This window comes from Sander lucioperca, chromosome 16 (assembly GCF_008315115.2).
Source record: "Sander lucioperca isolate FBNREF2018 chromosome 16, SLUC_FBN_1.2, whole genome shotgun sequence".
Lineage (NCBI taxonomy): Eukaryota > Metazoa > Chordata > Actinopteri > Perciformes > Percidae > Sander > Sander lucioperca.
The window spans coordinates 8,366,458-8,384,012 of NC_050188.1; the positions used below are offsets into that span (position 1 = coordinate 8,366,458).

Below are 17,555 nucleotides of genomic sequence, written 5' to 3' on the forward strand. Positions count from 1 at the left end.
TTTCTAGGCTAGTTCCAACAGGCTTTTTAAATTCTCACACGTCTAATTGTCAGCATAAGGATTTGTAGTAGACATGTTTAAAGTGGAACTCAGAATTTGTTGCTTATATTATAGCCTATTATACACCTAGAGTTTGTTTAGTTAATGCTTCTTTTGGGAATTTACTTTCCTGATCCTACTACTGTGTATTGCTCCAGGTGCTTCTTGTTGACTAATCAATTCAATGTTTATGTATTGCTGCTGTCTACACACTGTTTACACACTGAAAAGACCTCAGCTCCAAATGTCCATGCAAATCAATAACAGTCAGACAAGGTCCCAGGCATTAACACTTAAGCTACCAGGATGCCCAAAATGGATAAAACTGTCTATACATGTCTCAGTGTAGGGACTTTTCAGTTGCCTTATCTATCACATCCTCCTGCACACTATACTCTAAACGTAAACTAAAAACGTTGAGCACATTCTTTTTTACACAAACCTTTACAAACCATCATTTCACTGGCTATGTTAGCTAAAGACATCAGTTGTCTATCAGCATGTTGTGCTGTAAAAGGTTGTGGAAATGTAAGGACCAATAGGCCTGTTAATTTGTCTCCAAAAAAGTTTTTTTTTTATTTAGTTAGTTATTGCAACAAGTTGCACCTTTCTAGCCTAACTGTTAAAAAGACCCATAGACAAAGACAATATGCCAATTTGTGTTAGAGTGTAGGCAAAGTTCAAAATGGTTTGATGGTATGCCATTATTGATTGTGTGTCATTGAGCATTTTTAAGTGGGTATATGGAAATCCTGGAGCTTTCTTAGTGGGTATACTGCGTATACCTGCGTATCACATAGACTACACCACTGGGTCTGACCTATTGTTCTGGTTCTGACAGACACCACTTCCTACTTAACGTAACACGTAGCATTTAATATGTTAACTTCTGCCACTGGTTTACTCAGATATGTTTTGGCTACACCACTGACGCACATGGTGGAGGCGAATATTTGAAACATAAAAATAAAGTGTGTGTGTGTGTGTGTGTGTGTGTGTGTGTGTGTGTGTGTGTGAAACATAAAAATAAAGTGTGTGTGTGTGTGTGTGTTGTATGTTATTTATCTTAGCTTTAGCTTTGTTGCCTTTGTTCAGCTGTATGTCCTCACATATTACGAAACTGTGTGTACTAGGTAACGTTACACTGTAAGCAGACTATAATGTGCGTAGCACACACATTAGCTAAGATACAGTTCTCTGTAAACTAAACACGTGCACTGCATGGTTCCCGAAGTTAAGCTCCACAGTCAGGCACAAATCCTGCTGTTAACAGTAACGTTAACGTTAGCTTATTACAACAAATTCACGTGACGTGCTGTGGTGTTTTAAGTGCTTTCAGTTAACGTTACTGTTGCTTCCCCATGATGTGGTTGTAGGCTACTCTGGAGTCATGTTGTGCAACAGGCGCCGTAAAACAAAAACGAGCCTTTATTTAAATCTTAGAGACAAACAGCACTCATCGAACTGATGTAGAAAATGTGACAGTTGTAATCTTACATCTCTGCAGCTGATTTCGTTCACCGCGTCGTTTCCTCTGCTTTCTTCTTTGACGCTCCAGAAGACAATCCGCAATTTTCTGCCTATGTGTTTTTGCACCGGGAAAAGTGAACAGAAGAAACGCGTGACCCGGTCAGGGAAAACGCTGACCGCGGTTGAGTCTTTACTATAACAACAAAGCCTCAGAGCCCCTCCTCTTGGCATCTGAAGGTCCAGCAGGCTCCAGCCTCCACCTACAGGGAAGCCACACACATTACAGCCATCTAAACAGCAGGGCCGGTGTCAAATATTTCTCAGGCCCCAAGCACATCTGTTTATAGCCCCCTCTGGGTGTATTATAGGTCAGTTTTTTAGTCAGTGAATAAAAATATGGCAGCCCATTTACTCAAGTGAAAGCTGCTCATCCGGCATCTGCCCCTATCTTCACACAGTCTCTGTTATCTTACTGGAAGCCTTTCTGGGTAGCTGCTTTTCACAGGCAACCAAGTATACTTACATACACAAGGAATTTGACTTTGGTAGGTGTTAACTCTCTATACATTCAACAAATAGACATAGACAAATAGTAATATAGACACATACTGTACAATAGAGACAACAATATACATATAGGCACATATCAACATAATATACAAAAATACAAATATACAAATAAGACATAATATCAAGACACGTACACATGGAGTGGGATGTAAAGTGCAAAAAGTAATAATGCAAAGTAGTGTGCAAGATGCATATTGGAATGGTAATGTAGAGAAGTGGGTGAGTGGCCAAAGTAGGGATGACCCCACTTATCTGCAGTTCAGTAGAGTGATGGCAGTGGGAAAGAAGCTGTTCTTATGTCTGGATGTTTTTGTGCGCAGGGATCTGTAGCGCCTGCCAGAGGGGAGGAGGTTAAAGAGAGTGTGTGCAGGATGTGTGGGGTCTTTGCTGATGTACAACTCAACAGCCTGTTCAGTTGGTCCAGTGGGTGATGTCGGCTCACTGGTGTACAGGGCGAAAAAACCTGGTATAGTAAAGTAAATTGTTAATGATGGCACCATAGATATATGTTTTATATCTATGGATGGCACATTCTCCTTACATGTGTTCTGGAATCTAAGTAAGCAGCAGAAGTAGCACTAGCCTGTCTGCTAACTATTAATGTTTTTGAACAGTATTAATACAGGTTTGGTATTTTTTTTAATGGACTGACATTGGTTTTTACCTTTTATAGAATGCAATCATTAATGAAAGGGCAACATTTTTCCCTGTACAGCTTGGTAAGTTATTGTTAGCTAATGTTAGCTAAAATTAGCGATGATGCTAATGCTAGTGTAGCGGCTAACACCAACTTTAGCCATGATAACTGACATAAAACTGGTTCACTAATTCACTAATTCAACTAATTATCCTGACATCAATATGAAGCTGGGAAATGTAACAAAAGGACAACAATATTTTAAAGGGGTGATAGAATGCAAAACCGAGTTTACCCCATCATAGTTGAATAACGACAGTTCAGTGGGTGAAATGGGCATACAGAGAACCCCAACGAAGCTAATAGTTAACGTAAACTTGGTGGCTGTACCTTAATTGGCCCAGTCAAAATCAAACTGAAGTATAAAAAAGTGGTTAATTTCAAGCTTTTTCTCCTGGTCTTATTGAAAGGTAATTAAAGATTATTAATAAACATTTAATATGAAAATTGTCAGTGTTTCTCATACATAGGTTCTACTTGGGCGCCCCGCCTAGGTAGATTGAGACCCAGCCCAGGTAAATTTTTTTTCCAATCAACGATGTATTTTTATTAGGGCTGTCAAAATAACGCGTTAATTTCGATTAATTAATCTGAGAAAAAATAACGCGTTAAAAAAAATAATGCAGATTAATCTATTCCATATTGACGTTTGACCCGGAGCCGTTCTAGCCACCATTCGACTGTAAAATTAAGGAGGGAGACGAGAATGTGCTGCCTGGATCATTAATTGGAACATTTACTTGTAAAAAATCTTCTTCCTGCCAACCCTGACTACCGAAATCTGGTGCCACTGATATGTCTGCGCTTCTCTCTGATGCTCTGAAGACGATACAGGTAACACAAACACCGCTGCACGTGACGCTAGTTAACACTATACTCGACAGCAGCTAACGTTAGCCTTCCGCTAAGCTAGTAGCTGGATTAAACACGGTTAAAATGCTGACAGGTAACGCTAAATGGTGTAAAGTTTGACTGTGTTTTACTGTAGAGGTTCAACACCGGTATGTAACAATCTGCAGCTGCCATCGGAGAAACAACACAGACGGTGCGTTCAATGAAACTGGTAAACTACAGTCTTGTGGTGCATTTGTAGTTATTGTAAATGTCCATTTCCCATCTGGTGGTTGTTTTTGTCGGTCAACAGCAATTTACTAGTGAAATAAGTTATTGTTATTGTTATACATTATTATTAAATCATTTAATTTTGACCATATGACCTTAGCAATAAACAAGCCGTTCTTTAATGTCACCGACTGTTGTTTACTACCCTTTTTTTTCTTTTCTTTTTTTACTTTCTTAAAAAGTATCGGTTCAGGCACCGTTAATTATGTATGCGATTAATTTCAATTAATTAATCACAGAGTATGTAATTAATTAGATTACATATTTTAATCGATTGACAGCCCTAATTTTTATAGTGCACACAGACCAGACGCCTCCAGCCGCGATTCATTGGCGCTGTCACACACGCACGACTTCGGGGGGGTGAAGTCGTGCGTGCGTGACAGCGCCAATAAATCGCTTCAGGCTCAGAAGCTGGTAGTAGCACACTGCTTGTAGTGTTGTGGCTTCCCATGGGATTTACTTTACTGATAAACCGTAGAGACGCCAGGGCCCTACCGCTGTGAAAGCGCCCCGAATGTCATCTATCAGTCTGGTTGTTCAACCTCCCTCGTGGCAGTCTCCTCCGCTCAGACTGATCTTTATAATGAAGTTAACTGGAGCTAACCGCTAACCAGAGCTAATCATTGCTTACCTGTTCATGTTCTTCGTCACTGTGCCTGTACCCATTAACTGTAATTATAGACTCGAGCCCAAATAAAACCTGACATTTTATTAAGTTGACTGTAAAAGTTTGAAACTAGTTTATTACTGAACCCAGCCATCGCACAGCGTGCCCTCACATCCTGCGCCACCCTCCACCACAAGTAAATTCTCAACCTGTGGGAAACACTGAATCGTTTATATACTTTTCAGCTTAATCGGCTAGACTTACTTAAACCTAAAGAAAACACTGTGCTCTTTGAAACATTAATGATGGATCAATACAACATATCTGAATACAAAATTGATTTGTGGAACAAATTTTAGTAAAGAATTATAAAAAGGTGAAAAATGTATCCCTCCATGCTCTGAAGGGTTAAAATATGAACAGTATGAGATGGCAACACTTTGCCTTTCTTCAAATAGTTTTGTGTGCAACTTCAACACAGCAAATTTTCCTCGTGCAAAAAAGATAGGTTTTATAATCACAATTCACAATTGGTTTATTGTACTTATTGATTAAAATTATGAAATGGAAGTTTGTGTTTTTTGGGGGCTTTTAGACTATATTTAGGGCCCGAGCGCTGACAGCGGCGAAGGCCCTTTTGAAACTGAAGGAATTATTATTATTATTACACCAAATTAATTGGCTTTTGAGGGGCTTAACATATTCAAAAACTCACCAAATTTGGCGGTCACATCAAGTCTGGTGAAAATGTACGTATTTTAAGGGTTTCGGGAATAGGCGCGCAAAAATGGCTCGCTAGCGCCCCCTACAAAGATAAACAAATTGAGCCCCTGCAGTACGTTTAACGTAGACTCACGAAACTTGGTACACATATGTAACATGTCAAGATGTACAAAAAACGTCATTAGAGCCATACCCTAAACCCAACAGGAAGTCCGCCATTTTGATTTCAAAGTTCGAAATTAGTGCGATTTTGGCCATTTCCACATGTCTTACTTTAACGAACTCCTCCGAGATTTCATCCGATCAACTTCAAATTTGATCTGTGTCATCTTAAGACATTAAAGATGAAAAGTTTTCGTCATAGGGCGTGGCCGTGGCGGGGCGGCCATTTTGTGCGTTTCGCCATCAAAACAGGAAGTGGCTGTAACTTGCTTGTACATTGTCCAACTGGCTTGAAACTTTTCAGGATTCATAAGACTCCAACCCGGAGGACAAATAAAGGCCGATATTTACTTAAAGTCATAGCGCCCCCTAATGGCAAGAGGAAGTAGGCCCAAAAGACAAGGTTTTATACTTTAACGAACTTCTCCTAGAGATTTCATCCAGCAGACTTCAAACTTGGTGTGTAACATCCCAACACCTTAAAGATGAAAAGTTATTAAAAGAAAAACTTTTCGTCAGACGGTGTGGGCGTGGCGTGGCGTGGCGTCCATTTTCAGTGTTTAGCGATGAACAAAGAAGTTGTTATAACTTCAGTGTACGTTATTGTATCTGCCCAAAATTTCTCACGATTGTCAAGGGTCCAGGCCTGAGGACACCTACGGGCCAAAATTGACTTTTGGTCATAGCGCCCCCCCCTGGCAACAGGAAATGCGCTTTATATGACAAACACCATCCGATTTAAATGAAACTTATAATGTGTGGTCTACATGTGATACTAAGCCGCCCCCTATACTTTAATCACGCCCACTTACTCAGGCCACGCCCCCTTTCATAACATTTGAACCGTTTAAGGTAGAGTCTTGTGTGAGGTGTCATTGAACTCATCACAGAGTTCATTTTTAATTGGTGATGGTTTGACCCGCTCCCTAAGCTTTAGCCACGCCCCCTTTTATAACTAATGACCCGTTTGGTGTAGACCCTTGTGTGAGGTATCATTGAACTCAGCAGAGACATCATTATTCATTGGTGATGTTTGACCCGCCCCCTATGCTTAAGCCACGCCCCTTTCATAACATTTGAACCGTTTAAGATAGACCCTTGTGTGAGGTATCACTGAACTCAGCAGAGACTCCCTTCTTCATTGGTGATGGTTTGGCCCGCCTCCTATGTTTAAGCCACGCCCCCTTTTATAAATGCTGACCCTTTTAAGGTAGAGTCTTATGTGAGGTATCAATGAACTCAGTAGAGACCTCCTTTTTAATTGGTGATGGTTTGACCCGCCCCCTATAATTTAGCCACGCCCCTTTTCACAGCAAATGAACTGTATGACGTAGAGTCTTGTGTGAGGTATCGTTGAACTCGGCAGGGAGTTCCCTTTTCATTTGTGACGATTTGTGGTGTCTGAGTGCCTCGCAAATGCACGGTCGCAAGGAGCGGCGTCCGCCAGTAACCCCGACGTGCGCAGAGGCGCGAGGGCCCGTCCATCGCTGCTTGCAGCTTTAATGTTTTTTGTTTCCTTTTTTTCTTATTTGTTTTTATTTATATTATTCGCTTATTTATTGTATTTATTCATGTATGTATCATTCATTGCATTATATACCCTGTTAATTGTTTTTGTTGTTTACTTTTTTGGGGTTTGAATGTTTACTTCAGGCTTGATCTAGTAAAGGAAGGAAGGAGGTAGAAGAGAAGATCAGAGAAGGTGATGAGGGTGTAGAGAATGAGACTATACTTTCCTTTTTTCAATTAGATTTATGAATATATTTTATACTTACATTATATTTGCACTTTTGGCTAATGATTGTTCACTGAAGTTATAATTGTGTTGCAGTGTTTGTTGTTGTATGCAGGGCTTAATTTGAGCCGGAACACGCCGGAACATGTTCCGGCACCTCCGACGTTGGATCCGGAAACTTTTTTATTGGATCCGGCACCTCCTGTGTCACTATGAAAAATGAATCGCCTAAATGAAAAAAAATAAACTACTGTTTGTGTAGTGTTCAATGTTGTTATCTGTCTTGTTAGTCTTTATTCCCCATTGGAGTTCCACAAAAGTCTTGTGTTTGCATTTTCAATGCGTTTTGAGGTGAATTTTCAGGGTAAGACAGAGGGGGGAGAGGGACGGAGGGAGGGGAGGCACTTCAACAGCGCGGCACTTCAAGTGACACAAGCGCTTGTGCTGGTTGAGACTGCTGTTATAGCCTCGTTTCACTCAGGGGAAAAATGTCAAAAAAGACAACAAAGTTTGCTTAACTTTTTCAAATACGCTGGCCAGTCAGATCCCAAACAAGCAAAAATCGTTTCTGCCGATCAAGAATGTGGAGACCACGGTGGGTTTTTTGTTTTAATTGTCCGCTGCTTGTGAAAACGATGGTTGCAGTGTATTTTTAATTTTTTTTACATTTTGCATCGATGCAGTGCACGTTCTGAAATAAAAATAAAATTGCCCTGATGTACACACAGCGTTGTTTAGGCTTTTTTAGTCAGAGTCAGAGAAGCTACGTAGGCAGGTGTAATTTTTTTTTGGTTCCGTTACCTCCAACCTCCGTTTTGAGTCGCCGGATCCACCCCCCCTCTGCGCTCCGGGACCTCCCACTTTACAAATTAAGCACTGGTTGTATGGATTTTATTATTATCTTGATGTCATATAAGAGGAGCAAGACAGGGCTCACCTCTTTCTCCTTTGTTGTTTTGTTTAGCCATAGAGCCTTTGGCTGCAGCCATAAGGGGGGAGACTAACTTCCAAGGTGTTATGGTAGGAGTAGTCCGAACCTAGCAGATCAATACCCTGTCTACTCGGGATCATTGACTGTTTCTCGAAATTTTCAGATTATAGGATAAATTGGTCCAAGCCTGAAGTGTTACCTTTAACAGCTCAGTGCCCAAAAACAACTTCCCTCCCCAGGTAGTTGGATCCATTATTGAATACAATCTCTTGTGGTTAATGGATGGGCGATTCTCAATCTCTCAATAGCAGGGAAGGTCAATGTTACAAAAATGGTTTATGTTCCCAAGCTGAATTACCTTATCTAATCTCTTCCTCTGGAGGTTCCTCTGTTATATTTTAAATGGTATAAAATATGATTTAAAAAACATTTTAATACATTACAAAGACCGATTGATAGAGGAGGTTTGGGTCTACCAAAGATGTTGTATTACTACTATGCTTTTAACTAAAGGCATCTGGCCCACTGGTCACTTCCTCCTGAGAGAGCCCCACCCTGGTATTGTATTGAGCAGTCTGTTTTTATCCCATTATCACCCTTACAAAGACTCTCTGTCAAACTGTATGGTGAGGCAAAAACACAACCGATAATCTCTCACTTAACCCTTGTGTTTGTCTTCACCGTCGTCCATGAACTTGTCATTCCGGGTCAAAATTGAAAAATGCGGGGGGGGATTTAAATTTTTTCCGACTTTTTTAACGTTTTTTTATGCTTTTGGCGCTTTTTTAAACGTTTTTGTCCCTCTTTTCAACGCTTTTTTTTTTTAAATTCATGGTCAATAAACTAATAAAATGACATTATACCTATTTTTTGAGTTTGAAAAAAAAACAGATCTTACCCGCGACGAACATGGCTGTATATGTTGTATGGGTTCCATACAACGTACATGCATGCATCCAAGTTATTTGGGGCAATTTGGTTCTTAAGAAACCCATATTTCTGATATAAAAAACTTTGAAAACGGGTCAAATTTGACCCGAGGACAACACAAGGGTTAAATGTCGTTTGGACCAAAGTGGCCTGGCTGTTTGAACTTGATCCATACTTAAATACTTCATCAAGTATTTGGCGAAATCGTGTGGCAAAGTTATGTATTGGTAGATCTCCCCTTTTTTGGAGGGATTGTGGTACAGCAATTTGGAATCCCTAGGTCTACATTTTTTAAATTGCAACTTCGCCATCTGTTAGTGGTAATTTTTAGATTCAGTTCTTCAGCCCTGAAGGCACCAGAATGTTTAGATAAGGTGTTGTTGAAATATGGAAAAGGTCACGAGGCTTCTGGGTATTATTCTATTATTTTATTCCCAGGTACATTCAGCCCAAGATTATTTGTTCTGGGACATGGGTCAATCCTAAACGGGTAATAAGCACATAAGAAGATGGGTTCAAACTAGTTTAATGATAGCCAGACAGATTTTTTTTTTTAAATGGAGGAATGAAAGGGCGCTGTCAATCCAGGAGTGGGCTTGTGAGATGGCTAGGGTGGCAGCATTTAAAAAAAAAAAAGCCATAATGGATGTCTACACTAGAAAATGGGTAAAGTACCTGTAGGGCTCCTGAGAAGCTTTGTGCTGGGGAGAAACGTGTATGATGGGCTTATGTTGTCATTTATACATATGTTTTTTATTGTTTTTATACATTATTTATTGTCTATTTTGTTATTAGTTTGTTGAATGGTCTTGAATATTGTAGTTACTGTGTCATCTTTTCTTGATTTTTGTTTGGGTGGGAGGTGATGACGAAGGAGGGCAAATTGTATGTTTTGTATATTGTTTAAAAAATAAATGAATAGCCTACCTTTATTTAAACCGAAAGACACATTTTGCAGCACAGTGCTTTCATTTTAGCTCAGTGTGAGAGTCTTTACTGCATTTACTGTCACGTTTTTCTCCTTTCTCTCACACACACACACACACACACACACACACACACACACACACACACACACACACACACACACACACACACACACACACACACACAGTGCTGTTTGCGAGAGGTCTGTGTTGTTTAAGAAATCAGAATCAGAAAAGGGTTTATTGCCACAGTAAGTTAAACTAATGTGGAATTTGCTTTGGTGAATGGTGCATACATACACAAACAAACATAATAAACACAAATAAGAAATAAACAATAAATATAGAAACAAATATATACAAAAAAGCTGTTTAGCATAAGAAAAAGGAGGCTGAATGGGTTGAGTGCAGAATGCAAAAAATAAATTAGTATGTGCAATGGGCAGATGTAGCTCAGAGCCTTGTTGATGAGGCCGACTGCACAGTGGAAGAATCTGTTTTTATGGCGTGAGGTTTTGGTTACGATGGACCACAGCCTCCTGCCAGAGGGAGAGGTTCTAACAGTGTGTGTCTGGGGTGAGAAGGCTTAGCTACAATTTTTCCTGCCTACCTCAGGTTCCTGGAGGCATACAGGTCCTGGAGACACGGAAGATGGCAGCCAATCACCTTCTCAGCAGTGCGAATAATCTGCTGTAGTCTGCACTTGTCCTTAGCAGTGGCTGCAGCGTACCAGATGGTAATGGACAAATGAGGATGGACTTAATGATGGCAGTGTAGAAGTGCACCATCATAGTCTTTGACAGGTTGAACTTTTTCAGCTGCCGCAGGAAGTACATCTTCTGATGGGTTTTTGATGTTCAGCTCCCACTTGAGGTCCTGGGAGATGATGGAACCCAGAAAGCGGAAGGACTCCACAGTGCTGACTCTGGAGTCACCTAGGGTGATGGCGGCGGGTGGGGCCGCGTCCTTCCTAAAGTCCACAATCATCTCCACTGTCTTCAGAGCGAGTTGTTCTGACTGCTCCAGGTCACCAGGTGGTCAATCTCCCACCTGTAGGCGGACTCATCCCCACCAGCGATGAGTCCAATGAAGGTGGTCTCGTCCACAAACTTCAGGAGCTTCACAAACCGGTGACTGGAAATGCAGCTGTTGGTGTACAGGAAGCAGAGGGGAAAGGACGCAGCCTTGAGGGAAGCCGGTGCTGATGGTCAGAGAGTCAGAGGCGTGTTTCCCCAGCTTCACATGCTCCTTCCGGTCAGACAGAAAGTCTGTGATCCACCTGCAGGTGAAGTCAGGCACATGCAGCTGGGAGAGCTTGTCCTGTAGCAGAGCCGGGAGGATGGTGTTGAAGGCAGAGCTGAAGTCCACAAACAGGATCCTGGCGTAGGATCCTGAGGAGTCCAGGTGACAGAGGACGAAATGAAGAGCCATGTTAACTGCGTCGTCTACAGACCCGTTGGCTCGATAGGCAAACTGCAGGGAGTCCAGGAGTGGTTTGGTGAGGGATTTAGGGATCAAAAGACATAACCACAGAGGTCAGGGCAACGGGTCTGTAGTCATTCAGTCCTGTGATCCTGGTTTTCTTGGGGACTGGGATGATAGTGGAGGACTTGAAGCAGGCTGGTACGTTGCATGTCTCCAGTGAGGTGTTAAAGAGGTTCATGGTGGAGGGAGAGACAGAGTCTGGTCCGGCTGCTTTGCGTGGGGTTTGCTTTTTAAACAGCCGTTTAACATCTCTTTCCAGGATGGTGAGGGTCGTTGTAGTAGAGGGGGGTAGGAGGGACAATGGGGTGGGCAGTGACAAGGCCCCGACACATACTGGGGTGGGGGAGGTGTGGCAGGAGGACTGGCGCTAGTGAATAGAGTCACGGGGGATGGAGACAGGACTGGTCCACTTCTTAGATGTCCTCACAACAGGTGACTGCATGATATGCATTGCTGACTGTAGTGTAACAGTGATCCAAAATATTCTCCTCTCTGGTTGGACATTTAATAAACTGTCTGTGTTTGGGGAGTTCATGATTAACAACTTTGTTGAAGTCACCAAGGACAATAACAAGGGAATACGGGTTATTCCACTCCACACACAGTATCTGGTCGTTGAACGTGCGGCCAGAATTAATTAAGCGAACTGACGGGGGCAGTAAAAGGGTTCGCAGTTGATAAAAAAAATGTCCAGATCAGGCGTTTAATGAAGGTAAATGACACTGAGAAGAGAAGCGTCTTTAGCCAAAGACTTAAAGCAGCCATATTATGCTCATTTTCAGGTTCATAATTGTATTTTAAGGTTGTACCAGAATAGGTTTACATGGTTTAAATTTCAAAAAACACCATATTTTTGTTGTACTGCAGTGCTCTCTCTCACTGCTGCAGATCCTCTTTTCACCTGGTCTCTGTTTTAGCTACAGAGTGAGACCTCTTTTCTTCTTCTTCTTCTGTACTATCTTTGATTGCACTGCACATGTGCAGTAGCTCAGATGTAGATCATGTCAGCTAGCTAGCTCCATAGACAGTAAAGGCTGTTTCTACAACTTCGGTCAGTTACAAGGCAGGATTAGCTGGGAGACTTCTAAATGAGGGCGCACATGTAAGTAGTTCTTTTGTAGATTATGGTGAACTTGTGTGTGTTGTAGCAGTGCTTTGCTACTGAGAACGAGGTAGCATGCTAGCGTTAGCATGCTAGCGTTAGCATTAGCGTTAGCATGCTAACGCTACGAGCTAATGGTTGCGGTTAGCCTGCTCGTTTCGGCTTGTGACGTCACAAGCTGTGCCGATTTTGAACAGCTCACCCAGAGACTGAAGGCAGGACACATTCAGAAACCGTATCTCACTTTAAACAGCATGGATGGATTTTTTTCAAAGTTTGTATGTGTGTGGAAGCACCAGAGACACAACATAACACCCCAAATCCCAGAAAAAGTGATTTTTTCATAATATGGGCACTTTAAGGTGTGCCCCTGAGTAGCAAAGGAGGTCATTCCTACTGGTAGCCATCAAAGTTTTTAACTAATCCTCAATATAGTCACAGGCTGCTGAAGTCATTCTGCACACTAACGTAAATGGACTCACAATTCCATTCTCTGTAACTCTGGCAAAGTGCAATTTTGTACATGTATCTATCTATCTATCTATCTATAGGAGGTGAATACTAAATTACACGAGTATTCCTTTGAAAAGCATGGAAAAGGTAAGTCCAGCTCTGGTTGACACAGTAATGCATAATAAAACCTGTATGATTAACAAATAAACCTGAAGTTTTGTTCTGTTTTATCTCTTCAACCCCACTCACACAACAATGGTCCTTGTTACAAATTAATTTTAAGTGGACACAAACCCACATATAGCAGGATTTCAAAATATGTGTAGCTTAACAACACATCTAAAATATTTCCATTTGATAGAATTTTTTCACTCACTAAAATAGCTGCAATACAGTACTAGCGCAATATAGCCTATGTAATCCTATCATACAGCAAGAATAGTGTTTTTAAAGAGAGAAAGGTGGTTGCAAGGTTGAAACCAATGGCTTTAGTGAGTAATCTGTATGTACCTGTTGAGTATCTTGTTGTTTTACTTGATTTCCGTCTGGATATTTTGCTGAAGAATCTTCTGATGTTTGGCTCCACAGTCTCCTGCCAGGTTATGTCCTCTGCTCAGACATAAAAAAACAGCTACTGCTCAAACCATATTGACAGCAAAACAGCTTCATGCACACTGAGGATTTTGCCTGTTGAGACAGCCCATTCTTTGCTGTTTTTAAAGCCACCTCTATTCTATCCTCCATCCAGTTTCAGTTTTAAGTTCCTCTGTTGATCAAAATGTCTGTTTTACCTGTCATGATACACCATTACAGAGTAGAATTCAGCAGTAATTCCAGTACCAAATTTAGGTTCAAACTATGGCGTATAAAATTAGACTTTTACAGAATTAGTCATAGACAGGCTTCAGTGTGTGCGCAGCAGGGAAAGGAGTGATGGCTAATGAGGAGAAAAGAAGATTGGAGAGGATTAGCAGTGACCTGGAAACAGCCATGTGGTAACAGACTGTACGCTTCCCAGAGTCAAACATGAAGCCGCTGGTACACAGGTTGATGTGTTGAGCAATGAGCATATCATGAGACAAGTATTATGCTGTCTGTCATCTGCTTGATGGTGACTGTACGAGACTTTTGACTAGAAAAACAAGGCAGTGACATTTCAGGAGGTTATGTTATGAAGCTCTGAAGGCAGCAGGTTTTCAAATAAAGTATGAAGTCAGGGTTACTGGTCAATCTTACAGACTACAAGCATTTAGATGCAATTCAGTGTGTGCAACAACTGATAAATGTGTGTGTGTGTGTGTGTGTGTGTGTGTGTGTGTGTGTGTGTGTGTGTGTGTGCGTGCGTGCGTGCGTGCGTGCGTGTGTGCGTGCATGCGTGCAAAGAGGTGAAGATTTGCTGGTATTATTTAATTTATTTATTGTTTACATTATTTGTTGGCCTGGGCTGTTGGTTGGACAAAACAAACAAAAGTGAAGGTGTCACTGTTTTCAGAATTTTTTACAATCAATCCAATTTATTACTCGAAAAAATAATCAACAGATTAATTAAAAAAAAGGACAAAAATTAGCTGCATTCCTAAATAAAAGTTAAAATGAGCTTAACCTCAACCAATAACAACAGTAAAATGCTGCTTTCACATTAATGCATGACTATTAATAATCTTATGATATTATATATAATAGTATTACAGTCACAAGGGGCATTTCCTACTTGTAATACTTTAACTACATTTCCCTGATCATACATACTTTTACTCAAGAAACAGTCTCAAACAGTCAATGTAGTACTTTAACTTGTAATGGAGTATTAGTACTTTTACTTAAAGTGCTCATATTATGCTCATTTTCAGGTTCATAATTGTATTTACTAGGGCTGTCAATCGATTAAAAAATGTAATCTAAAGAACGGCTTGTTTATTGCTAAGGTCATATGGTCAAAATTAAATGATTTAATAATAATGTATAACAATAACAATAACTTATTTCACTAGTAAATTGCTGTTGACCGACAAAAACAACCACCAGATGGGAAATGGACATTTACAATAACTACAAATGCACCACGAGACTGTAGTTTACCAGTTTCATTGAACGCACCGTCTGTGTTGTTTCTCCGACGGCAGCTGCAGATTGTTACATACCGGTGTTAAATGCTCTACAGTAAAACACAGTCAAACTTTACACCGTTTAGCGTTAGCTGTCAGCATTTTAACCGTGTTTAATCCAGCTACTAGCTAGCGGTAGGCTAACGCTAGCTGCTGTCGAGTATAGTGTTAACTAGCATCACATGCAGCAGTGTTTGTGTTACCTGTATCGTCTTCAGAGCATCAGAGAGAAGCGCAGACATATCAGTGGCACCAGATTTCGGTAGCCAGGGTTGGCAGGAAGAAGATTTTTAAGTAAATGTTCTAATTAATGATACAGGCAGCACATGTTCTCGTCTCCCTCCTTAATTTTACAGTTGAATGGTGGCTAGAACAGCTCCGGATCAAACGTCAATATGGAATAGATTAATCTGCGTTATTTTTTTTAACGCGTTATTTTTTCTCAGATTAATTAATCGAAATTAACGCGTTATTTTTACAGCCCTAGTATTTACAGGTTATATCAGAATAGGTTTACATGGTTTATAATATTTCTGTTGTATTGCCCATTGCTGCAGCTCCTCTTTTCACCCTGTGTGTTGAGCTCTCTGTTTTAGCTACCGCGTGAGGCATCTCACTTCTGTTCCATCTTTGTTATGAGTCGCACATGCACAGTACCTAGGTAAGGACTACTAGCTAATCAGAAGCAGAGTATAAGGCATGGGTTCGGCGCAAAGCCCCACTCATTCCAATGAGAGTTGCTCAAAAGTGCATGAAGGAGTCATGGAGCTTGAAAAATACCTGGATCTTCAGCGTTGACTGGCCCATGACATGACGATGGACATGCGCTCTTTGTTTGCGTTGTCATAGCAACACCACTCGTTTATGAGTTTCTCTTCACGTTCATTGTCCCCTCAGGAACAGCGCCATGTCTTAAAGCAACCATGGGCTCAGCGGTCAGCGGTGGAATTGCAACCCTCCTCCTCAGAAAGACTTTTCCCATAGACTTTGCATGGCGAAAGAAACTTCTATATTTCAGCGAATAATTTTTGTTGGGGTACATCAAGTTACCAGTCTCAACACTTTAAGGGTCCTTGTTTAAACCGTCATGTTTTAGAATTTTTAACATGCACTAATACTGAATCCAGAAATATTTAAAGTGGACATGATGAACACACAGCTAGCTAATGAACGTGAGCAGACCCACGGGGCTGCACTTACTTCTCCCTGCACTGCAGGCTCACATGACTGTTGTATGTTGTATAAGCAGCTAGGCGAGCATTATAACATGTGTTACAAAGTGACACACGTTCGTCATGGAAGTAAAGACTGGACTACAACAGAGCTGTTTGGAGCTGTTTGTAAACAGTGTTTTCTGTTGGAGATGGTAAGTCCCTTTGGGGTGGACTTTGGGGTTTTTCACTTTGTAAAGCTATAAAATGCACAAAAAAAGATATATAACACTATAAAGGAAAGGGGAAAAGCCAAAAAAGCACAATATGAGCACATTAAGTAAAGGATCTGAATACCTTCTGCAATACTGCCTGGATGTAGCATAGAGTTTTCTTCAGACCTCATTAGTAATGGGCGAATCTTTTCTACCACCTCAAAACGAAACATGTCACTAAATACCAGCATTGCCAGGCAATGCAGCCAACCCCAAGATCCAGTCCGAGAACGCATGACACAAAAAACAGGAATTAACACAATAGAATTAACAAACTGAAAGTTAGTTATAGCCACTTAAACCATGTATCCAGCTAATTGATATAGCTCACATTCAGGGGCGTTGGACTGGGGGGAAAAAGTGGACTGAGTACCCAGGGCCCTCATGTGAGGAGGGCCCAAAAAGATGCTAGAATGAATAGCTGCGGATGCAGTGAAGGGCCCATAGAAAATGCCTTTCTACAGGGCCCAGAATTTTGTGCTACGCCCCTGCTCACATTACTGTTGTGTGTTCACACAACAGTAATTGTTAACTTCATTTAATATTGCATGTGGTGTTTTCTTTTGAGGGGTGCAAATGTTCCACCAAAACAAGTTCTTTCCTGAGACCATTTTACAGAGTCACCGTGTTTGTGACAGGAGATTAGCCTATGACAATTATGTGGTTAAAGAAATGCAAACAACCCAGACCGTTTTTCCTCCTATCCAGGAGTGTATGTGTGGAGGGGCCAGCCCTATCTCAACAGTACTGTGGAGATAGGGCTGGCAATGCGAGACTATTGACAGTTAACCTGATATTGTTGGAGCGTGAATAGGAAGAAGAGTAAGGCTGGGCGCTATGGCCTAAACCTTTTTACTTTTAAGTCTTATATATTATCTTATATTATCTATCTATTTATCTATCTGCAGATATTGACCGTTCAGTTTTAAATGTGTAATATATCTTTTGCAAGTCCACCAACTCTATGGAGGTGCAAAACTAAATTACAGTAGTATTCATTTGAAAAGGATAGAAAAGGTGCAGCTCTGGCTGTGCATACGTTAGTAATGCATAATGTACGATCTACAAA

General features: G+C 41.0%; 1 protein-coding gene across 2 annotated transcripts in view; it reads right to left on the bottom strand.

Moving 5' to 3' along the window:
* Nucleotides 1-13,905, bottom strand: part of sema4ab (sema domain, immunoglobulin domain (Ig), transmembrane domain (TM) and short cytoplasmic domain, (semaphorin) 4Ab) — a 70,351-nt gene extending 56,446 nt beyond the window's left edge. The window contains exons 1-2 of one of the 2 annotated variants that reach the window (XM_035993091.1): nt 13,747-13,905; nt 13,466-13,564 (exon numbers count right to left, since the gene is read on the bottom strand). The gene's annotated coding sequence lies outside the window, so the exon portion shown is untranslated. Of the gene's footprint in view, nt 1-1,536; nt 1,770-13,465; nt 13,565-13,746 lie in introns of those variants that run through there. The other variant, XM_031278595.2, reaches the window with a different exon arrangement.
* Nucleotides 13,906-17,555: the final 3,650 nt, after the last annotated feature.